General features: G+C 49.8%; 1 protein-coding gene across 2 annotated transcripts in view; it reads left to right on the forward strand.

The window, feature by feature from the left end:
• Positions 1 to 17973, forward strand: part of ATG4A (autophagy related 4A cysteine peptidase) — a 159667-nt gene that overhangs the window by 103571 nt on the left and 38123 nt on the right. The gene's annotated exons all lie outside the window — the stretch shown is intronic.

A 17973-nucleotide genomic window follows, 5' to 3' on the forward strand; every position in this document is an offset into this window, starting at 1 on the left:
TCGGCGTGATGACGTCAGTTCCCTTTTTTCCGCGCCGTCGACGCGCAACGGTTTTTTCCCAGTGCTCTCTAGATACTTTGTAATCTAGTGGTGTATTTTTGTTAAAATCGGTATGTCTTCGACGAGGAAGTCGGGCTTTAAGCCCTGTAGGGAGTGCGGAGGCCTGATGTCCATGACGGATCCGCATCAGAACTGTTTATGGTGTCTCTCCTCTGATCATGACGTGGATGAGTGCGGGTGCTGTAGGAGCATGAATCCTAAAGCGCTGAAGGAGAGGAAGACCAAACTCTTCATGAAGAAGATCGGTGAGGAGAAGAGAGGGAGAAAAAAGGAGAAGTCCAGGCGAGAGTCTTCGACTTCGAGGTCGTCGAAGTTGAAGAAGCACCACAAGAAGAGGAAGCATTCTTCTCGGCGTCGGTCCTCGAAGTCTAAGAGGTCGAGGTCGGCTTCCCCTCGCCGACGTCAGAGCAAGGTCTTGTCTCCTTCGCCTTCTCCTGATAAGTCTTCGAAGTCTCCCTCGCCGAAGCGGACTCCAGCTCGTTTCCCGACGCCGTCACCGGTGCCGTCCAAGGCTTCGACTCCGGGTCGGGTGGAATCTGATGTGCATTTGGATGAGCAGGAGCAGGAAGAGTCTGTTCCGGTGCCTGGTGACTCCGCGGCTCCGGTGGAGGATTCTGAGGAGCCGACGCCGGTGACTCCACAGGAGGATACAGGGGCAGTTCCTTATCCCCAATTCCCGGCTCCAGGTACGGATCCTTCGGGATTTCTGAATGCCATGTATGGCATATTTCAGAGAGCATCCTTCCCATCCGGAGCACCAGCAGGTCCCGTGGGTCCGATGGCGTTTTCTCTGGGAGTGCCGCAGCAATACGCTCAGGCTCCTTTTCTGCCTTTTATGCCGATGGCGCCTTCTTGGCAGTTTCCGGCGCCGGTTGGGAATCCGGCTCGACCTCGGATGGATCGTCAATCTTCGGAGCCTTCTCTGACGCCGAGGCCGACTCCATCGACGCCGCATCCGGCGCCGCCGACTCCACCTGTGGCGCCTCCGACGCCGGTGCCTTTGGCTCCACCGACGCCGCGTACGACGTAGACGACGCCGGCTCCCCGGATCCGATCGAGGCGGGAGGCCCAAAGGGTTTTGGAGGAGGAAAGTTATCGGGCTGAGGTGGAAGAAGGTGAAGTCGACTCTTCTTCGGATGAGTTTGGAGGTATAGAGGTAGCAAGTGGTTTGGTTACCACCCCGGAGTGGGAGCATGCTTCTGCAAGGTCTTCTCCACCACAGGAATTGGCGCCCTACCACGTTGTGATCAAGAAGGCCGCTGAGTTGTTAGATCTGCAGCTGCCCTCTGTGGAATACAAGTCCAACCTGCTTACAGAGGTGTTGCACTCTCCGACGTCGGCTTCGGAGCCTTTGTTACCTTTCAATGAGGCTCTCTTGGAACCAGTGTTGGAGGTGTGGAAGAAGCCACTATCAGCTCCGGCAGTTTGCAGACAGGTGGCAAGGAGGTACAGGGTTGCGCCAGGAGACCCGGATTTTTTATCCACGCATCCTTCTCCGGAGAGCCTAGTGGTGCAGGCTTCATGTTCTAAACATGCTTCGGGTGCTTTCCCCCAATCTCCTGCTGATAGGGAGTCAAAGAAAGTTGATCAGGCGGCCAAAAAGACATTCTCCTCAGGAAGTATGGCGTTGAAGTCATCAAATGCCACATGCTTGCTGGGGCGTTATGTTCATGCCCTGATGGACTCTATAAAAACTTTGGCCCCTAAGTTACCTGAGGGGGATAAGTCGTCCTTCATGGAGGTTGTGGCGGACACTCAGGCAGCTGCCAGGCAGGTGATCCAGTCTGGGCTGGATACGGCGGACTCTGTGGCGAGGATTATGGGGTCGTCCATTGCCGCAAGGAGACAGGCTTGGCTCCGTTCCTCAGGTTTTTCTGCAGATGTCCAGGCCACGCTGGTAGATCTGCCCTTTGACGGACAAAAGTTGTTTGGGGAGAAGGCAGATTCTGCCCTTCAACGTTTCAAGGACAGTAGGTTGACGGCGAAGTCCTTGGGTCTGCAGGCTCCTGCTAAAAGTTCAACTTTCCGTAAGGCTAGGGGATTCGGAAGATCATCCTTTCGCTCCTTCCGACAGCCGCAACAGCAGCAGCAACAACAGCAGCAGAATCCCCTCTATCGCTCCTATAGAGAGAAGCAAAGGGGTCGGAGAGGTTCTGGTCGCAACCCCTCTTCTTCCTCCTCCTCCTCTGCTCCAAATGAGGCTTCAGGGAAGCAGCCCTAGATCCCCCATCTCGGATCATGTAAGGCCTGTGGGGGGTCGGGTGTCCTACTTTCTACGGGGTTGGAAATCTGTTACAACCGACCTTTGGGTTTTGAACCTCGTAGAGACTGGGTACGCCCTTCCCTTTCGGGAGTTTCCTCCCCCTTACCCTCCTTGCCAAGGTTATTGCTCGGAGGACCACCTGCTTCTCCTGCAGAAAGAAGTTCTAGCCTTGTTTCAGAAGGGCGCAATAGAGGTGGTTCCAGAGCAGGAAAGAGGTCAGGGATGCTACTCCCGGTATTTCCTGATCCCCAAGAAGGACTACAGATTGCGTCCGATTCTGGACCTCAGAATCTTGAATTTTTACCTGAAACAGGAGAAGTTCAAGATGCTGACCCTTGCGCAGGTTCTTCAAGCGTTGCAGCAAGGAGACTGGATGGTGTCGCTCGACTTGCAGGACGCGTACTTCCATGTCCCAATCCTGAAGTCGCACAGGAAGTATCTCCGTTTTACGGTTGGGTCGCAACATTATCAGTTTGCGGTCCTCCCGTTTGGTCTTACTACTGCACCTCGAGTCTTCACAAAGGTGATGGCAGTGGTGGCTGCTCATCTCAGGAGGTCGGGGATTCCGGTTTTTCCCTACCTGGACGACTGGCTTCTGAAGGCAGAGTCCCCGGAGATGGTGCAGCGTCATCTGCAGGTGACAGCTCAGCTGTTGTTCGACTTGGGTTTTTCGATCAATGTGCCCAAATCTCACCTGGTGCCCTCTCAACGCAACCTGTTTATAGGGGCAGTACTGGACACTACTGTGTGTCGAGCATTCCCTCCTCCTCAAAGGATTCTCGACATTCAGGAGATGGTCCCTTTATTCCACAGTGGAGCGGTTGTTCCAGTTCTGAAGGTCCTTCGCCTGCTCGGTCTGTTCGCTTCCTGCATTTTGTTGGTCAACCATGCACGCTGGCACATGAGGGCGCTCCAGTGGTGCCTCCGCAAGCAGTGATATCAGCACAACGGGGATCTCGGGGAGTCGATCAAGATCTCCGGAGAAGCTGCAGCGGATCTGTCTTGGTGGGGCGTGGAGGGCAATCTGTCCCAAGGAAAGCCTTTCCATCTACCTCCATCGGTGGCCACAGTGATAACGGATGCCTCCACCCTAGGGTGGGGAGCTCATCTGGGGGATCTGGAGATCAAGGGTCTTTGGTCTCCAGAGGAAAGGTTGCTTCATATCAACCTTCTGGAATTGCGGGCGATTCGTTTGGCACTCAAGGCCTTCCTCCCTTCCCTTCGCGGTCAGTCAGTTCAAGTCCTGACGGACAACACGACCGCGATGTGGTATATAAACAAACAGGGAGGAGTAGGGTCTCTTTGTCTCTGCAGAGAGGCCTTACGACTATGGTCCTGGGCTCAGGACCATCAGATTTGTCTAATGGCAAATCATCTGGCCGGGGTGCTGAACGTGCGTGCGGACAGTCTCAGTCGGCAGTTCTCCGCCGACCACGAGTGGAGGCTCCATCCGGAGGTGGTTCGTCACGTCTTTCGGGCGTGGGGGACACCTCGGGTGGACCTGTTTGCCACCCGAGAGAACGCGCACTGCCCGTCATTCTGCAGTCTCCAGTATCCGATGCAGGGGGCGTTGGGGGACGCGTTTCAGTTGAGTTGGGGCTTGCAACTCCTTTACGCGTTTCCTCCCATACCCTTGATTCCTCGGGTTCTGAGGAAGATTCGCCAAGACCGGGCCCAAGTTATTTTGGTCGCCCCGGATTGGCCAAGAAGGGTGTGGTATACAGATCTTCTCCACCTCTCCTCGTGCCCTCCGCTCCGTCTCCCTCTGAGGGCAGACCTCCTCTCGCAGTCGGAGGGGCAGGTTCTACACCCCCACCTCCAGAGCTTACACCTTCATGCCTGGAGATTGAACGGGGCAACCTGAGTTCCTTCTCTCTCCCACCTGATGTGGTGGACGTTATTTTATCGGCCAGGCGACACTCCACCAAGTCCATATACTCCTACAGGTGGTTTAAGTTTGTAAAGTGGTGTGGAGAGAGATCCATTGACCCTTTAAAGGCTCATCTTTCTGATGTGCTTCAGTTTGCTCTTTCCTTGGCTCAGCAGGGCTGTGCAGTGGCCACGGTCAAGGGCTACCTTTCGGCCTTATCGGCATTTCTGTGCCTTCCAGATCAACCTTCGTTATTTAAATCTCCGGTTGTTCTGAGGTTCATCAAGGGCCTTACAAACTTGTTTCCTCCCACTCCATTTGTAATGCCTCAGTGGGACCTTAATCTTGTCTTAACCTTTTTAATGGGGTCCCCATTTGAGCCTCTTCATAGTTGTCCGTTGAGGCTGTTGTCCTTTAAGGTGGTTTTTCTTGTAGCCATAACCTCGGCAAGGAGGGTGAGTGAGCTTGAAGCTCTTAGTTCCAAACCTCCTTTTCTTACCTTACATGCTGAATGGATGGTTCTCAGGACCAGGGCTGCTTTCCTGCCAAAAGTTGTTACTCCTTTCCATTTGGGGCAGTCTATTACCCTCCCTGTTTTTTATCCACCCCCTCATCTTTCCAAAGAAGAAGAAAGACTCCATCGCCTTGACCCGAAGAGGGCTATGAGTTTTTATTTGGACAGGACCAAGGACTTTCGTATTGATGACCAGCTTTTTATTGGCTACGTTGGTCGTTCTAAAGGTAAAGCGGTGCACAAGCGCACGCTGTCAAGATGGATTATACTGACCATCAAGATCTGCTACGCCCTGGCTGGTAAGACTCCTCCTGAGGGTATTCGTGCTCACTCTACTAGAGCTAAGTCTTCAACATCTGCTCTGGCCCGGGGTGTTCCTGTGGCAGATATTTGTAAGGCCGCGACTTGGGCCTCCCTCCATACTTTCGCAAAGCATTATTGCTTGGACTCTGAGATGAGGAGGGAGGGCCACTTCGCGCGCTCTGTCTTGCAAGACTTTCTGGTATAGAAAGGTGGACACCCTCCTCTGGGAGTGGGGACTGCTGTGGGAATCTATTCACAAGGTGAGGAATCCACTGGCAGATGTATCCATCAGAAGAACAAGTTACTTACCTTCGGTAACGCTTTTTCTGGTGGATACAGTATCTGCCTGTGGATTCCTCACTGACCCACCCGCCTCCCCGTTGTCCACCTTTGTATACCATGAAAGAGGTCTTGTTGGAATGTTTTGATGCTTTCTGTACATTTGTAGGTAATGCTTGTTTGGTTAGCATTCCTTTGTTTTTGTATGCTCTGTATATATATTGGTATGCTATATACTGGGTATACTTGGAGTTGTCGTTGGTTCACCTGTTCGCCTCGAAGGCACGGAAAAAATGGGTGGAACTGACGTCATCACGCTGACGTGGGCTTCTTATGGCTCCGATGACGTCGTACGGAGTCGCGTGCGGAGCCGATGTATTGTGACGTCGCCCACGTCGACGTGGAATGCTGGGGAAGAAAAGTTCCGTGGAATGCTGGCGCAGGGGATATTCACAAGGTGAGGAATCCACAGGCAGATACTGTATCCACCAGAAAAAGCGTTACCGAAGGTAAGTAACATGTTCGTTTGAAATAGTTGCTGTTTATCCTGATGGATATTTCCATTGTCAGATTCCTCACCTGTTGAATGTACCCAGGTGCCAAACTGGATCTGGAAACTTTACTGTCCTTCACCAGGAGTGTGCTGGCTCCACCTCGATGCCGGAATCAACACCATGGTGACGTCACTTGAGCCATAAAGCACCCACCAGGGGCGTAACACAGGCCCCACAGCCCCCACGTTGCGGGGGGCTCCCTTGCTCCAGGGGCCCCCTCACTCAGCGGAGCAAGCAAGCCTCTTTATGAATTAAATGGTACACGGTCTCCTCATTAATTAAATGGTGCGCGCACAGGCCAGGGCCAGAGAATTCAATCAGAAAAGGAGATTGATTCCTGCCGCGGCGCGGGTGGCGTCACATCCTGCTGCCGGTTGTGGGAGGCTGGCTAGAGGTATTTGCGGCAAATCATGGCGCGCGCAGCAGAGCTGCCTGCTTGCACCGTCCTGCCGCATCATGCCCAGCTATCAGAAGAGCTGCAATTAAAATCAAGCAACCCCCCCCCCCTCCCAACCCCCTCGCGCCACAGATAATTAATTTGCTGAGAGACCGTCCTCGCCACAGAGAGGCGAGCCAGGCCAGTAACCTTTCTTCATTCCTCCTCAATCCTCTGAACAAGTTGGCTCCACCGCCCGATTCATGCTATGTCTGTTCCAGTGCCAAAGACAGTGATCTGTGTCCTGAGGAATTACCTTAGGCTTCACGACAATGAGGTAACTAACGTGCGTCAATTTATTTCAGTGTAATAGAGTTGGTTTACGCTTATCTCAGCCAAAAAGTCAAGTGCTAACATGGGCTGCAGCTTGTGCGCACCGTAAACACGGGCATCTGCGATGTCCTCAAAAAGTTAGTAGTAGAGAAACACTTAAGAAAAGAGTGATCAGCGGCCCTCTGCAGGTCTCAGGTTTGTTCGGCTCGCTCACTGCTGAATATATCGTGTTAAGAGGCGTGCTTTCCTGAATTGAGCTGGAATGGAATGCGATCCGGACATTTAAAGACATTTTATTTCAGCAATACTGAAAGCGGGGACGGGATTACCTGTATTTATTGGCAGCCAGTTGCTTTTCGAACAGATTAAAACTACTGGGGCTGCTGGCGTCGCATGTATGGAAATACAGCTGCATAATCATTTCAAGTAACTGTGTGCCTAGGGTTAATTATAAAGCGCTAGCCTACTGCATCCATACAGCATAGTGCACAGCTACACCGGTTACACAGTTGCAATCCTCCTGCATGCACATAGCATCGTGCACAGCTACACAGTTGCATTCCTCCTGCATGCACATAGCATCGTGCACAGCTACACTGGGCACACAGTTGCAATCCTCCTGCATGCACATAGCATCGTGCACAGCTACACTGGGCACACAGTTGCAATCCTCCTGCATGCACATAGCATCGTGCACAGCTACACCGGACACACAGTTGCAATCCTCCTGCATGCACATAGCATCGTGCACAGCTACACCGGGCACACAATTGCAATTCTCCTGCATGCACATAGCATCGTGCACAGCTACACCGGGCACACAGTTGCAAGCCTCCTGCATGCACATAGCATGGTGCACAGCTACACCGGGCACACAGTTGCAATTCTCCTGCATGCACATAGCATGGTGCACAGCTACACTGGGCACACCGTTGCAATCCTCCTGCATGCACATAGCATCGTGCACAGCTACACCGGGCACACAGTTGCAAGCCTCCTGCATGCACATAGCATCGTGCACAGTTACACCGGGCACACAGTTGCAAGCCTCCTGCATGCACATAGCATCGTGCACAGCTACACTGTGCACACAGATGCAAGCTACCTGCACGCAAACAGCATCACACAGCTGCACACTTTGTGGTGCTCACTGCTACACACAGAATGCAGTCTATTATACATAGAAAGTAAGGCCTGCAGCCAAAAGGGGCAGTGCAATAATTGCTGGACAGTTTGAGGCCTTCTGTGCACGGGGCCAAGACCTGATGCGCGCAGTGCTCCGAGTCATACAGAGATCGAGGGCACACCAAACTCAGCAGTAACCAGTCTGTCTGCAAAGTTGTGCCACTCATTTAATTTACTTTTATCGGAGCGCGTGGGTTCTGATATTTGTTTCCCTTGCCTTCATTGCTTGATTTTGCTCGCGAGAAAGTTTCACTCAGTTGTTGAATGTCACTCATAATTACACTAAAATTATGAAAATGTCACACATGGCAATCTGAAACCTTGGCAGCTATACAGATGTCTCCGTGTCTGCGCGTCTTCAGGGTGGGGCATAGGGTGGGGCTGGTGACCAATGCCATACAGTCATGTGCATTGCGCAGCAGCGCAATTAAAATTGCGCGTGAGGAGTGAGGTGAGGCATCCCAGGACCCAGCCAGACTACTGAGAAAGACCGTAACCGTTTGGCGCCCCCGGCCATAATTTAATTATTACTAGCCCCTGCCTGGCTAGCCTTGCCTTTGCCCTCTTCTGCTGCCCACTCGCGCCTGCCACTGAAGTTGCAGGCCAGGCCTCCGGTGAGTCTGTCCGAGCCGAGACAGGAGTGGTCCGTGGTGGCGAGGAGTCTCAGTGGGTGGGTGGGGTGGGAATGAAGCCATCCGCAGCTTCTTCCTCCCAAGCCCCTGGATGCCTATTCTTTCTACCCCTTTAAATCCCCATCTCCTTAAACCCTTTATCCCTGTAGCCCCACTCGCTTTAAACATTTTTTCACCCCCTTAAGTCCTCCATTCCCTCGGTAGTCTCTGCAGCCTCACCCCCACCTCATGCAATGATGGACTTAGATCAGGCTGTAGCGCACTGTCGCCACAACCCTAGGAACTAGATACTTTGGTGGTGAATGAGGAGGAGGTGGGTAAAAGTCCAGAGCAAGGGTGTGTGCCGTGCGTGTCTTCCCTTGTACAGTACCTCCGTACAGCGAAACTAGGACTTGGAGTTTTAGCCATCCAGGAACTGAAGAACCCTGCCACTGCACCCGTGTATCCCCCTTCTCCCCCACTATGGATGCCAAAGCAAAGTGCTAAATACTCGTGTATTAAGGGAGGTACAGGGCGCTCCCACAGGGACAGACACATTGGGGCGATCACCCAGAGCTTCGCTTATTGTCAGGGATCACACATTCAATCACATAGAGACACAAACGCTCCCAAAAAACCCTAAAAGGTCTTCAAATCACCCTGCCTTCAGATTAGTTGCATCAGCCCATAACCCGAACTCCCCTGGTGGTTTCTCTCACCAGGTATCTAGGCCACTCCGTATGCGAGTCCCTGTGGGGTCCTTACCACTAGGGGGGCTACCCGCGAGGAGAACGGGGAATCCTTACATTGGCAGCCAGTACAAGAATGTGTATCATGATGAAGGAAGCCCTGCCTTCTGTGCCTTCTTAAGATGGCGGATCTGGGGAATGGGTTACCTGTTATGCCTACTTCGAGGATACCAGTGCTGGTGCTGCCGGGGCTTATTGCAACCACCCCGGAGAAGAGAAGGGCACAGTGTTGACCCAGTGCTTTCCCACTACCAGGTTTGGAGTAGTGCTTAATTTGCAGAAAAATAAGTGGCAGGGCTGTCGTCAGGAGGACACTGCACCTTGCACCACACATTGCCCCTGCCAGTGCCGCCAATGATAGTGACATCACAAGTACTAACATTCACACTCCTACAAATGTGACAGTTCAGACTGTTTCAGGCCCCAAAACTATAAGAATTTCTTGGGTGGCAGGAAATATTCGATTTTAATGTATATTGAGTTCATAATTAACTGTTGTTGGGGTCATCTCTAAATTAGCCAGACAGCGCCACCTTGTGGCAGGCTGTCACAGGGCCCGATGCTGACAATAAAGTGCCGGTGCCGAGCACTGGAAACCACCAGCTCAAATTAAGCACTGGTTTGGAGGCTCAAATGGTGACCTCCATGTCACCATTTGTTTCCTTCCCAGTATAAGAATTGGCTTGGTAGTTTGGTTTGCCCTGTTCCCATCATGCACTGGGACAAGTTCACACTAATTTGCATGTAGCCAGGTTCTGAGCTGGGATGGTGCAGTGAGCTAAAAAACGGTGATGGATTAAAACCATGATCTCTTGACTTGGTAAGAGTATTCTGCATCATTCAGAAACTCTGTCCATCACCACCCCCTTTTTCCCAAATCGATTTTATCCACACTCAGTGTGGGAGGGTATGCTCAGACGTGAGTCCCTTGCTCATTGAACCATCAGGATTCAGGCAAGCCGGGCCGACGAAGGCTGTGATGCCAGAAACCGGTCCCCGGAAGCTTGTTTCCTTCCCAGTATAAGAATTGGCTTGGTAGTTTGGTTTGCCCTGTTCCCATCATGCACTGGGACAGGTTCACACTAATTTGCATGTAGCCAGGTTCTGAGCTGGGATGGTGCAGTGAGCTAAAACACGGTGATGGATTAAAACCATGATCTCTTGACTTGGTAAGAGTATTCTGCATCATTCAGAAACTCTGTCCATCACCACCCCCTTTTTCCCAAATCGATTTTATCCACACTCAGTGTGGGAGGGTATGCTCAGACGTGAGTCCCTTGCTCATTGAACCATCAGGATTCAGGCAAGCCGGGCCGACGAAGGCTGTGATGCCAGAAACCGGTCCCCGGAAGCTTGTTTCCTTCCCAGTATAAGAATTGGCTTGGTAGTTTGGTTTGCCCTGTTCCCATCATGCACTGGGACAGGTTCACACTAATTTGCATGTAGCCAGGTTCTGAGCTGGGATGGTGCAGTGAGCTAAAAAACGGTGATGGATTAAAACCATGATCTCTTGGCTTGGTAAGAGTATTCTGCATCATTCAGAAACTCTGTCCATCACCACCCCCTTTTTCCCAAATCGATTTTATCCACACTCAGTGTGGGAGGGTATGCTCAGACGTGAGTCCCTTGCTCATTGAACCATCAGGATTCAGGCAAGCCGGGCCGACGAAGGCTGTGATGCCAGAAACCGGTCCCCGGAAGCTTGTTTCCTTCCCAGTATAAGAATTGGCTTGGTAGTTTGGTTTGCCCTGTTCCCATCATGCACTGGGACAGGTTCACACTAATTTGCATGTAGCCAGGTTCTGAGCTGGGATGGTGCAGTGAGCTAAAAAACGGTGATGGATTAAAACCATGATCTCTTGACTTGGTAAGAGTATTCTGCATCATTCAGAAACTCTGTCCATCACCACCCCCTTTTTCCCAAATCGATTTTATCCACACTCAGTGTGGGAGGGTATGCTCAGACGTGAGTCCCTTGCTCATTGAACCATCAGGATTCAGGCAAGCCGGGCCGACGAAGGCTGTGATGCCAGAAACCGGTCCCCGGAAGCTTGTTTCCTTCCCAGTATAAGAATTGGCTTGGTAGTTTGGTTTGCCCTGTTCCCATCATGCACTGGGACAGGTTCACACTAATTTGCATGTAGCCAGGTTCTGAGCTGGGATGGTGCAGTGAGCTAAAAAACGGTGATGGATTAAAACCATGATCTCTTGACTTGGTAAGAGTATTCTGCATCATTCAGAAACTCTGTCCATCACCACCCCCTTTTTCCCAAATCGATTTTATCCACACTCAGTGTGGGAGGGTATGCTCAGACGTGAGTCCCTTGCTCATTGAACCATCAGGATTCAGGCAAGCCGGGCCGACGAAGGCTGTGATGCCAGAAACCGGTCCCCGGAAGCTTGTTTCCTTCCCAGTATAAGAATTGGCTTGGTAGTTTGGTTTGCCCTGTTCCCATCATGCACTGGGACAGGTTCACACTAATTTGCATGTAGCCAGGTTCTGAGCTGGGATGGTGCAGTGAGCTAAAAAAACGGTGATGGATTAAAACCATGATTTCTTGACTTGGTAAGAGTATTCTGCATCATTCAGAAACTCTGTCCATCACCACCCCCTTTTTCCCAAATCGATTTTATCCACACTCAGTGTGGGAGGGTATGCTCAGACGTGAGTCCCTTGCTCATTGAACCATCAGGATTCAGGCAAGCCGGGCCGACGAATGCTGTGATGCCAGAAACCGGTCCCCGGAAGCTTGTTTCCTTCCCAGTATAAGAATTGGCTTGGTAGTTTGGTTTGCCCTGTTCCCATCATGCACTGGGACAGGTTCACACTAATTTGCATGTAGCCAGGTTCTGAGCTGGGATGGTGCAGTGAGCTAAAAAACGGTGATGGATTAAAACCATGATCTCTTGACTTGGTAAGAGTATTCTGCATCATTCAGAAACTCTGTCCATCACCACCCCCTTTTTCCCAAATCGATTTTATCCACACTCAGTGTGGGAGGGTATGCTCAGACGTGAGTCCCTTGCTCATTGAACCATCAGGATTCAGGCAAGCCGGGCCGACGAAGGCTGTGATGCCAGAAACCGGTCCCCGGAAGCTTGTTTCCTTCCCAGTATAAGAATTGGCTTGGTAGTTTGGTTTGCCCTGTTCCCATCATGCACTGGGACAGGTTCACACTAATTTGCATGTAGCCAGGTTCAGAGCTGGGATGGTGCAGTGAGCTAAAAAACGGTGATGGATTAAAACCATGATCTCTTGACTTGGTAAGAGTATTCTGCATCATTCAGAAACTCTGTCCATCACCACCCCCTTTTTCCCAAATCGATTTTATCCACACTCAGTGTGGGAGGGTATGCTCAGACGTGAGTCCCTTGCTCATTGAACCATCAGGATTCAGGCAAGCCGGGCCGACGAAGGCTGTGATGCCAGAAACCGGTCCCCGGAAGCTTGTTTCCTTCCCAGTATAAGAATTGGCTTGGTAGTTTGGTTTGCCCTGTTCCCATCATGCACTGGGACAGGTTCACACTAATTTGCATGTAGCCAGGTTCTGAGCTGGGATGGTGCAGTGAGCTAAAAAACGGTGATGGATTAAAACCATGATCTCTTGACTTGGTAAGAGTATTCTGCATCATTCAGAAACTCTGTCCATCACCACCCCCTTTTTCCCAAATCGACCTCCATGTCACACCCATGTAAAGTGTGCATCTCGGGGTCCTTAAAGTGGTCTGGCCTTTCCATGTCTGGAATGGAGAAGGGCTCCAAGCCGCCTCACCTGTTACTGGCCTAGAGTCCTCCTGTCCAATTCTTGAAGTCTTCATGTCCTTCCCTATCCTGGGGTGACCTTCCACACAAGGCCTGCAGCCCTAGGGGTGCAGATCACTCCCCTTCCTTTCCCTCCTGCTTAGCCTTCCTGCCTCTTACTGCTCAGCTGGGGAATACCACCCAGGCAGTGTTCAGAGGCACGCATCAATGTGCCTAGCCGTCCGCTCTCTCAGCCTGGGCACAGTTATCCCACCTCCATTAGGCCATTGTTAAAGAAATTCTACGTGCACAGCAATTGAAATCTTAAAGGGGTTATTAACAAAATAAAAATGGACAGTCTGTGAACCACAGATTCTTTCAGCCAGAGAATTCGCTCGCAATGTGTGTTGGAGCAAGCTCGGCAGCAGTTTAGAGAAAGGACACACAGGTCTGAAATAAAGGCATTAATCCAAAGGAGCATACACGTGTCTGAAGACTCAGATCATGAGAAAGGAAGAACATTATCTTTAGAATGATACGAGTATGTAAGCATTTCCGCTGAGCAAAGCAATCAACACTTTTTCGTCTCAGGAGCCGAGATGTCAGGACGAGGCTTGAAACACAAGAGATGGGCATTTCCTTCAGACATGTTAGCTTGAGCTGAAAAATGGCTGAAAGGAGATACAGTTATGCTAATCAATATCATATCCCGCCTCTCTCCTGTTTACCAGCCCAGCATCATCGTCTTTGTTGTAGCACATTCTGATGACCAAGTTATAGACAGAGCTACACAACTATAGGGGCAGCAATTACATGTTATGGTACATTATTTATGTTTATATAATGCATTATATAGAAAATATGGCCCACGGCCCAAATGCCATGTCTGTGCTTAGTTAGATGTAAGCAAAATGTTCTATTTAATGTGTTGTGTTGGAAGTTTGTGTGTGTTCCATGCTAATGAAAAGTGCTCTTCGGGGCCACATTGCAGCCAGCTGTATAGTATATCTGCGCTATGTGGGGTGTATACAAGGTCTGTCCAGAGCGTTCTGCTCAATGCTTGTGTGTGTTTTAAACTGCTTACAGTGCTCTTGGGAGCTGCGTGACCTTCCATCTATATGTATTTCTGAGCTATGTGCTATATAAGCTCTACCCTGTGAGTGCTATTACATGTCTGCGTGTGATGTACATTATTGAAAAGTATTGTTGGGTGCTACAGTGCACTACAACAGTCAGCTGTATGCTGTATCTGAGGTGCACAGTCAACATACCTTTGTTCACTGGTTACCAAGGCTTAGTTTTTTTCTGGTTCCAGTACCTCCTGGGCCCTCACTTTGCCTATTCCTTGCATTTGAAATGTACATTTACTACTGTAGTGTGAGAATGCATTTAATGAAAAGGAATATAAAGTAGGGTTGCTAAAAGAAAATGCCAGCTATGTGTTTAAACAGCCTGGAAAGACCTCGTCTTGGCACTAAATAGGGTTATAAATAAAAAAGTATGTATTAATTTCTAATTTGACTTTTCTGTCTTTGTTCCCTTTAATTATCAGTCATGGATCTCATCATTCAGGCAGCCCTAGAACACAATTAAAGTGCATTCTATTTATATTTGCTGTTCTAAGTATGCACAGATAAGTGCTGAAAATACGGCTTTAGGTGACTGCTTATTTTTGTAGGTGGGGCAAAGTGGTAGGTGGTGGGCCAGGTCGCTGGGGGGTGGGGCCCTCATTATACTTTGCAGGGGGGCCCCCTCAAGTTTCGTTTCGCCACTGGCGCCCATCCCTGCTTACTGACATCACCCTTTTTTTCTGTGCCCTTCGATGCTGATCTGCAGCAGCCTTACATTGATTTTGACAGATGTTTCTCCAAATTCTCTTGCCAAAAACATTTCAATGCAGTGCAATAGAAAAAGTAATTGCCGAAACAGCAAGGCTTTAAACACTATCATACCTTCAGCGGACAAATTTCCATTTCAGTCTCACATGAAGTTTGCTTGGGGTCACAGAACATCCTGAGGTTTTGCGACAGATGCGGCCTCATGCACCCTAAGGCCATCAAGAAACGCAAGGCCAAACTTTTTACACTATCAAACAAAGGGATCCACCCTTGTGATAAAGAAAGATAGTGTACCTCCAGACCTAGTGTGTCTCCTAAAATGATGGAAGGCACACAGCTTTGTTAAAATGCCCCTCACCCACCAAAAGGGCCCTCAGTGGCATGCTTCATCATCGGGGTCTTTCTGTCCCTCTGCGGGACGGGGCGTGCTACGACCTATGACTACGTGGGAGCACTGATTTTATAACAATATTATGTGTGGTGTAGGTGTGTGACTGGAAGGGTCAAGAGTGAGTGAAAGTAGTGTATAATTTAAAAAATACTTGGCTCTACGGAAAAATAAACTTTTATGTTCCTTTGAGCTGAAATTATTAAAGGTGGGGAATAGGACGTAGGTACTAAGCTTTAAATGGGCAGTACTTCCTGTGTCGACATGTTTCGAAGCGCTCCCCTGGCTTCTCATCAGGACCTAAAAGAGATCCCTTCTACACTCAAAAGTTTAAGAATAAAACGTGTAATCTTATAAGGTAAGTTCATTGTGACGCACATAACATTCTACATGCATTGTATACTATACCCCAATAGGTATTTAGGCTGGTATGGCTCTGGAAGGACAAAAACATGGTTAAAAATTTACATAACACATATACCCTGCACCAATTGTGGTGGTGACCTGTAAGGAAAAGTGATATATTTTGTGCGTGATATATTTTTCTTATTCCTATCCATTACGTGTGCTGTGTTATGCTGGCGAAACGAGATAGTACTCTACCTCGATGCCGGAATCAACACCATGGTGACGTCACTTGAGCCATTTGAGCACCCACCCTTGCTTACTGACATCACTCCTTTTTTCTGTGCCCTTCGATGCTGATCTGCAGCTGCCTTACATTGATTTTGACAGATTTTTCTCCAGATTCTCTTGCCAAAAACATTTCAATGCAGTGCAGTAGAAAAAGTCATTGCCGAAACAGCAAGGCTGTAAACCCTATCATACCTTCAGCGTAAAAATGTCAATTTCAGTCTCACATGAAGTTTGCTTGGGGTCACAGAAGATCCTGAGGTTTTGTGACAGATGCAGCCTCATGCACCCTAAGGCCATCAAGAAATGCAAGGCCAAACTTCTTACACCTCATGCCCATGACAAACGTGGGGCTTGACCCCTGTAACGGGCAAGATCAAGATTCCCATTGAAGTTGCACTCCTTCTCTTCAGCAGAGTCTTTAGAGGACAAGAAGAAGAAGCATAGACAGAGAAGAACGCACAAGGATGGCTCCCCTTGATACCAATTCAAGTTGAGAGTAAGTCACCCTAACGGACTTCACCACAAGCAAAGTCCTTTTCACTACCTAAGCTTGTAGGAAGTTACTACCACCGAGGAGCCAGTTCCGGCTGTACCGCTCTCTGTTGCGTTCTGTGTTCCCAGTTCTCAGACTGTTGATGCTTATTCCATTCACACCACCACCTCAGATGCCTTCACATCCAGAGTTCCTGGTGCTGGGCCCGATCCAGCTCAATTCCTTATTGCCATGATGTCACTTTTCAGGAAGCTGCAGTCCACTCTGATTTGCCTTCAGGCCCTAGGGGTCTGTACACTTTTCCTCTGGGCATACAATCCCAGGGCCTCCGTTCTGGGGATCCACTTGGTACCTGCCAACTTCATGTCTGTACCAGAACCTTCTTCGGTGCCGACACCAGCTCTGGCACCACTTCCGAAGCTGACTTCAGCACCAACGCCAACACAAACTCTGGATTCAGTGCCAGCCCCCCCACAAGGCTAGGGCTAGACTTCATACATAAAGGATGGAGGCTCAAAGGCTAATAAAGGAGGCCAGGCATGGAGAATCACCTCAACCCAAGTCACCCCTATTGCCAGACAATGTATGATTTTTTTTAGTCTGACTCAGATCCTAATCAGAATCTAGACCCCATCGACCATGACAAAGATGATAGCAGCAAGGCAGCAATCCTTTTGCACTTACCCTCCTCAGACACATTGTTTGGCGTGAATGCCAGTGGTCTCGATACGTCACCAGAAACAGAAATGGAGTGACTCATAAGACCAGCCCCCCAGACTTGGCTTCCTTTTAGGATGCTGTACTGGAGTCAATCAAGGCTGCATGGTACAAGCACACCTTGGCTTTGGCCGACAGCAGACGAAATATGAGATACAAGTCCATATCAGTAGACCCAGCATTTCTTTTCTCTCATGCCTCACCAGAAAGCCTAGTGGTTAACGTGTTCTCCTGTGGTAAACAGAATCCTGGAGCATTCCCTAAGCCTAGTCCTGAATATAAAATAGCTGGAGGCTGTATGCGAAAAAGTCTTCTCAACCATTAGATTGGCACTGACATCTATTCTGTTAAGGTGCCCCCATGCTTTGTTTGAAATGGCTAACCTAGCATCCCCAAGTGTCTCAAATTCCCTCAGGTACAACTCTGTAGAAGTTGAGAGGTATATCCAGGATGCCTCACACCAGATTATCAGAACAGGCCTGGTACAGTAGATTCCATTGTAAGACCTATGGGGTCACCTGTAGTACTAGGAAGGCGAATTTTCCAGGGACTTGCAAGCAAGTCTTATTGATATGCTAATCGATGGGACGCACCTGTTTGGAGTCAAGGTAGGCTGAGCCGTGGAGAAGTTTAAGGTGGGTAGCTGTACGACCCGCTCCTTTGGCCTCCAATCTCTGGCCCAGGACTATTGGCAGTTTCAGAAATCTGGGGTTCTCTAATGGTTTCTCCTTTCGGCAACTCCAGCCCACCCAGTCAGTCCAACAGCCAAACCAGTTGCTATGTGCACACAGAGGCAGGGGCAGAGGAAAAGGTCACCAGGCCCAGCAGTTCATACTACTTCTCCTCCTCTGCACCACCTGGGAAGCTGCTCTGTTTCACCCCTCTAAGAGCATATGCGGCCAGTTGGAAGATGAGGATCTTCCTTTCTAAATGCTGGAAGGTCATCAGATCAATAGATCAGGAAGATTATGCAAATACTTTACAGTAATAAGTTACTGATTGTAGAACAGTTTGAAAATGCAATAGGAATTGTACTTTGTTTGATTTACAGGGGATGCAGTA

Source organism: Triturus cristatus, chromosome 5_2, assembly GCF_964204655.1.
Source record: "Triturus cristatus chromosome 5_2, aTriCri1.1, whole genome shotgun sequence".
In the NCBI taxonomy this organism is placed as follows: Eukaryota; Metazoa; Chordata; class Amphibia; order Caudata; family Salamandridae; genus Triturus; species Triturus cristatus.